Source organism: Parasteatoda tepidariorum, chromosome 2 (genome assembly GCF_982258835.1).
Source record: "Parasteatoda tepidariorum strain Cologne lab strain chromosome 2, Ptep-v5.0, whole genome shotgun sequence".
Lineage (NCBI taxonomy): Eukaryota > Metazoa > Arthropoda > Arachnida > Araneae > Theridiidae > Parasteatoda > Parasteatoda tepidariorum.
Window position 1 is genome coordinate 19684255 of NC_141756.1, and position 6447 is coordinate 19690701.

Here is a 6447-nt window from a genome sequence, read left to right on the forward strand (position 1 = left end):
ACGACTGGCCTATCGTAAATTTTTAATGCGAAAGAGAACCTTTAATGAAAACCTGGCAATAGAATTAAGGAATACACCCCATTTCATTTTATAGATGAGTATAATAATAATACTTTAAAAATATCTATTGATGATAAAATATTTAACTCTGTAAAACAACAAATTGATTTCATAACTTGCGAGGCAATCTCCGAATTTCAACAAGAACTGATAACGAAACTAGTCGATGTCCGCCTACAAAAAGAACAAAAGAATTAAGGTGTGCTTTTAAAGTTGCAACCAGTTCTCAGAAGAAATTTGTGAATGAGGATATTTGGGGGAGGGGGGAGTGCTCAGTTCATATCATAATCTCTCGGACATTATTCAAAGTAAAATAATTTATATTTCAACTTATTTTAACATAAAATAATTCTTAAATCAAAAGCATTCGATTTTTTTCCCTAAATAATTTTTCCATTTTGATGAATTTTACTAGGAAGTAAACTAGCCAAATAAAAAAAAAATAAAAAAAGGTCATGCTGCATTGAAAAACTTAATAAATAAATTTTGTAAAAAAAATTTAAAAATCTAAATTTGAATTAAATGACTTCTTTTTTTCGTCCTTTCCTCTAACTAAATTCAACTACTTAAAAAAATTAATGTAATTGAAAAATGTCAAAAATATGTATAAATAAATAAAGAAATAAAACTAAAATTTGGAGAAATGGATTTGTTGACGAATTAATTTTCTCGTGCATTTTCAAAACCTACTTCCGAAACCACTTTCTCATTTTTAAGAGGAAACTGTTTTCTGCTATCAATGTAAAGTTTTCTTTTGCCCTAAATTGTCTTCTTATGAATCTAAAGAAGCATACCATTTCAAAAGAAAATCAAATTATCTATGTTTAATCAGGGTGGTTATTTTTGAGTCACATACTTCTCTATAAAATTTTTCTTTTTAAAAAAAACTGTAAAAAAAATATACCAAATAAATATTATGAGCAAGATCTTGTGAAATCTAATAAAATTAAATTTTATTATCTTTGACGTGAAACTTTATGAAAGGTTTACTTCATATTATGAATGATCTAACTTAATGTTATGACTTTATGAATAGTCTTGAATGGCTTATTGAATGAAATAAATTTATAAAATACCAAAGTACCTTTTCGCGTTTATTTATTTATTTTTTTAATATATTCACCCATTTTTAGTAGAAAGTAACTACAGGAGAACGAAACATTCACATCATTTCGTGCTTTAGAATCTATTAATATATTTAGTGAATAAACCCCATTTCATTTAATTGATGATAATAATAATAATACTTTAAAAATATTTAACTCTGTAAAACAACAAATTGGTTTAAAGACTTGCAAGTATATCTCCAAATTTGAACAAGAACTGATAACGAAACTAGTAGGTGGTCACGCACAAAGTGGACAAAAGAAGCAAGGTGTGGTTTTAAAGTTGCAATCAGTTCTCAGAAAAAATTTGTGAATGAGGATGTTTGGGGGGGGGGAGTGTTCAGTTCATATCATAATCTCTGCGGACATTATTCAACGCAAAATAATTTTTATTTCAACTTATTTTAACATAAAATAATTCTTACATCCAAAAGTATTCGATTTTTTTCTCTTCCTAAATATTTCTTTCATTTTGATGACTTTTACTAGGAAGTAAACTAGCCAAATAAAAAAAAGGTCTTACTACATTGAAATAAATGAAAAATTAATCAATAAATTTCTTAAAATTTTTAAAAAAATCTAAATGTGAATGAAATAAATTCGTTTATTCACCCCTTCTTCTAACTATATTCAACTATTTCGAAAAATTAATGTAATTAAAAAATGTCAAAAATATGTAAAAATAAATAAATAAAATAAAATAAAAAGAATTTAAATTTGGGAAAACGGATTTGTTGACGAATTCATTTCCTCGTGCATTTTCAAAACCTACTTTTATTTTTTTTTAAATACCTTTTATGGTCACTTGACTGGTTTGATTGAATACGATGAAATTGTAATTAAATAAATTGCTATTTAAACATTTCTGTAAAACTGCTTATTGAAGTTGTATTTTTCCACTCTATTATATAATTTATTTTAACATTGGATGGTAAGAAAACTGAACTGATTAATTATAACTCAACAAGAAACTGTTGGTGTTTTCATAAAATTATGCTTCGATATTCTTGATAATTATTTCTCTGAGACAGTAATATTTAATCTTAAATTCAAAATATTTGCGAAATTTTACTTTTTAATTGTATTTAATGCTTAGTATAGCGTTTAGATTAAATTAACTCAGTTTTATGATAGATAAACAATTATAATTAAAACTGTCTGTATCATAAAATATAAATGACTTTTAAAGCTACATAAAAATAAATCAATGTTAGTTAAAAATATAATGTAGGTCAAAATATTATTTGATCCCTTCCGAAAAATCTATAATTCAAAACTGTTTTTATACCCGTTTTGTTGATCAATTTATCAAAATCAGATTTTCCATTTCAGTTTTTACTTAAACTTTCATGACTTGCGTATTCCTTTCAAATACATTCAGATTTTATTAATTTTTACTTATTTCTTTCTTTCTTTTTCTTTTCTTATCCTTAACTTGAGAAATACCAAATTAATGAGCTATTTTAGATTGGAATTTTTTTAAATTCATTGCTTTCAATATCGATTTTTTCCCCGATCAATTCAAATCAATCTTTTTCGCGCTCAATTTGCAACCAACTCAGAGTTATTCACTGTATTAAGCAAAGATAATTCTACTTAAGAGAAAGACATACTGTACACTATTGTGTTAGGTTTTATAAACTCTTTCTTATCAAATGTAACAGCGCCAAACAAGTCTTAACTACAAAACAAATCACTCTGTACCTTTTTTACATTCTAAATGATGTGTGAGTGAATTAAGTCAAAATCCCCTTTCGTTTACTTTAATGTAAAGCTGGCAGCAAGGTTTGATTAATTTTTGAGTCTAGACCAACTAATGAACAGGAAGTCCCTATTGAAGTAACCGCCTATTGTATCATTGTCTTAACTGAAAAACGGAAATTCCGTTGTAGCTGGTAAAACTTTTCTCAAAAATAAACGAAAATTTTTCACTGCAGTACCTCTACTTTATGAAATTAGGCGGGGACAAAAAACAAATGTTTGTTTAAACGGGGAAGTTTAGCATTAGTTCCATAAAAAATGATTTGGTTCCATTTAATTTTATTCATAGAAGCCGGTTATTCGATTATCCGATATACAAATCGGTGGGGACGACTACCACTTTACCATTAATTTCATCATTCTTTTTTTTTAAAACTTAGTAACAGGTGATTTTAAATTATTTACTTTCATAAAAACACATTTTAAAAATCCTATACACCGAATAAATTCGTGGTTTCAGATAAATTTAGAAATAATTATTTGCAACATCTATACTTCGTATATATGCGAAAAATAATTAATAGCTGTTGCCAACAGAAATTTGAAAATACGGCTCGATTTAGGTACTATTACTGAAAAAATACGGTGTATTCGGTAGCATTCTTAACTTATATATCGAAATCTCGTCAAAAAATATAGTAAAAAATGCATACAATGGAAATAAAAAATTTGTATTCAAGCGAGGAAAAGCAAAAACACTAGCGAAATTATTATAATCACTAATGAATAAAGCATCATCAAAATTAAAACGTCAAAAGTAGTTTGATGACCTAATTAGACTTGTGAATATTCCATATAATTCAATTCTTGTCTGTTTCCTTTGATAATTAAAGGAATTCAGATTTTTTTGTTAAGCTTTTGTTAGTCGTAATTTGTTAGATTTCAATTTTTGTCAGCTAAAATATTAAGATGAGATAATAGATTAAACCATATTTTTGTTCGAATTGAACCATTGTATCGAATGATTAAATTTACACGAAAATGTGGTTTAAATTGGCAATTTATTATAGTTGTAGCAAATTCGAATGATTACGGCTTATTACGCGGACAAAATTTTAACTGCGCAATATTTTATAACTTATACTAATTATTCCCTACGAATTTTAAAAAAAAATACAAATTGCCTAATTTTAAATTTTATTTTCTTGGAAAATTGTTTTAACCATTTTTCAGGAAAAAAAGAACAAAAAAAAAAAAAAAAAAACATTTAGAGTTCCGCGTTTTTTAGGATCTTAGTAATAAAATGGATAAAGGCTTACAAATTTTCCCTACGGTTGCTTTAAATTCTTCGATAGACCTAATATAAATTATTTGTTTCTTCTTTATTTAATATTTTTGAACATATTTTAAAAAATTTATTCGACTAAATTTTAATAAGTGCAAAAACGTGTGAAAGGCGGGAAATGCACGTTCTTTCCTTTTTAAATGGGTTTGGCAGACACGTGTTCTCTTGTAATGATTCTTAGAATTCAGAAAACTCTTTTTATGAGGAACAATGAAAGTGTACACATTCGATCTAGGTACTGAAGAATAAATAACACACAATGCGGATTGATATTCATAATTTACTTCCTAAATACCCTTCCTCACAACTGATAACGAACGCAGCAGCTGGAAACCAAAGATCCGCCACTGTTGTGGGTGGTTATGATGAATGAGTTTAACTTTTTGAGTGAAATTAGTACTTTAAATTTGTGAGATGCGCACCTGTGGTGAATGTGGATTTGACACTTCTATTTTTGCTTTAATCTTGAATGATACGTGCTGGGAAAACAGAACAACTGAAAGAATCATTTACTTTACAAAGTTTACTGCAACATCTGATAACAGATTTGCCATTTTCAAGCAAGGTGGTATTTTTAAATGCCAGGGTGGTATTTTTAAATGCGGGTAGTACATTTTAATCTTGTGTAGTTCTCATCCTTGCATTAAATATTATTTAAAAGCTCAAATAATTAGAGAGATTAATTTTACAGAAGATGCAAACTTCATGGAATGTAAAATGTGTGCGTTGGTTTTTATTTCACTTTTTTTTCTAGTTAGGAAATTTTTACAGAGTGATATTAGAGTAATCACCACTGCCAGACGGAATTTATGCGCGATAGCGGAAAAAATGTAAATCTGAGACCCATTGTTATATATTAAATCTTCTATAATATCTTTTTAATAGTTTCAGTGATTCATATACCGGCCAATAGGAGAAAAAAAAAACTCCACATCAATAAGGAAATTATTGATGTGGAATTTTTTTTTTCTGCATTAAATTGTTTACACGTAACATAGAAAAAAAATCCTTTCATTATCACAACTGGGTATTTATGGTAATATCATGCATACTAAATGCCTATATTTTTAATTTCAAAGGACATATAATATTCAAAATATTTCATATATAATATTTTTTTAAAAATATTTGTTTTCTTACTATTGTTTCAGCCTGCTTGTTACGGACATAATAGCAAGCTTTAAATACGTTTTTTTTAAATCTCAAAAGAGGTATTTGCGGTCTAAATCTGCGGAGATCTGAAACTAAGGAGAAAAAAAATAATTAATTACTATTTTAAAGCTCATAACATAAGTAAACAAATGTTACAGAAGCGCAATACTTAGTCTTTACTAGTAATTCCAATTATTCATCCCGATTACAATTCACTTTTGTGAAGTTTTAACCTAGTCAATTCTAAAACTTTTTTTAAAAACAAATTTTAATCCTAATTATTTTTTATGCTCTTTAACCATTAGAATAATCCTTTTAAATTCTGAAACTTAATATTACGTGGAAAAAAATCAGGTAAAATTACCGCACTATTTTGTAGTGGCATTTATGGTGGACATATGTATGAATAAATGAAAAGAATAATTTCGATGAGGAAAATCAACAAATGTATTTAAACCATTAATTAGGGTATTTCTCCATTTACATAGTAATGGTTTTGCTAGAAATTTTGGTTTTATAAATAAAAGTTCTGATTACCACACATTTAGTAGAAAATGCAAAACAGAAAAGTAAATTTAACCGAATAAATAGTTTAATGCCATGCCGTAGGGTATCATAATAAAATTACTGAATGTTATCACATTTACTAAATTTTATCATATATTATGAAAGAATATTTTATTGTTAATTTTACCAAAATCATTAAAGTGCTTCGTTAAAAATTACTGAGAAATTTCATATGAATTTTCCCGAGAGTGTTCCCATAGAGCATAAGTTTTGGCCGTATTTTTTCTCGCTCTATTTTCTTTCGAAATTAACAATTATAAAGTTTATTTAACATTATTTCGTTAAAGAAAGTTAGAAGCTGGCAGAAAGTGTGCAGCTATTTTAGTTAAACTAAAAAAATTAGACAGTATTACATTTGATAAATACAGTCAATTCGCTATAACTCGAAATACGATAACTCGAATATTACAATAACTCGATTTTTTTATGAGGCCCCGACCCTTTTATCTTCAATTTCATGTTAATTATTCTCGATTACTCGAGTTTTACTCCCTTTAACTCGATTTTTTTTTTTTT